General features: G+C 42.5%; 1 long non-coding RNA gene across 1 annotated transcript; it reads right to left on the bottom strand.

Annotated features, from left to right (window-relative positions):
* Nucleotides 1–6: 6 nt before the first annotated feature.
* On the bottom strand, nt 7–267 carry LOC106322416. The gene is made up of 2 exons (XR_001266411.1): nt 177–267; nt 7–105 (listed from the first exon to the last, which is right to left on the bottom strand). It is a non-coding gene; the product is annotated as an uncharacterized LOC106322416 (long non-coding RNA).
* Nucleotides 268–273: the final 6 nt, after the last annotated feature.

The following is a 273-nucleotide window of genomic DNA, read 5'->3' as shown; positions in this document are numbered from 1 at the left end:
TTATACTTCTTCATAGGGAGAGTGAAGGCTCTGGCTAAACCAAGATCTGCAATCTTGAGCCTCATCGTCTTGGGATCCATCAAGAGATTGTGAGGCTTAAGATCTCTGTTAACAAAACCAAGAGAAAGTAGTAAGATTTCTCTCTTAAATCATTCTCACTTGTAAACATTATATACCTGTGCAGCACACCGTGGCCATGGCAGAATGCGATTCCTTTGCAGAGTTGGTACATCAAGCTCTTGACGATTTGGGGAGGAATGTTGTCTCCGGTTT

This window comes from Brassica oleracea, unplaced genomic scaffold, assembly GCF_000695525.1.
Source record: "Brassica oleracea var. oleracea cultivar TO1000 unplaced genomic scaffold, BOL UnpScaffold25102, whole genome shotgun sequence".
NCBI lineage: Eukaryota > Viridiplantae > Streptophyta > Magnoliopsida > Brassicales > Brassicaceae > Brassica > Brassica oleracea.
This window is presented reverse-complemented; position numbering and strand designations above follow the sequence as displayed.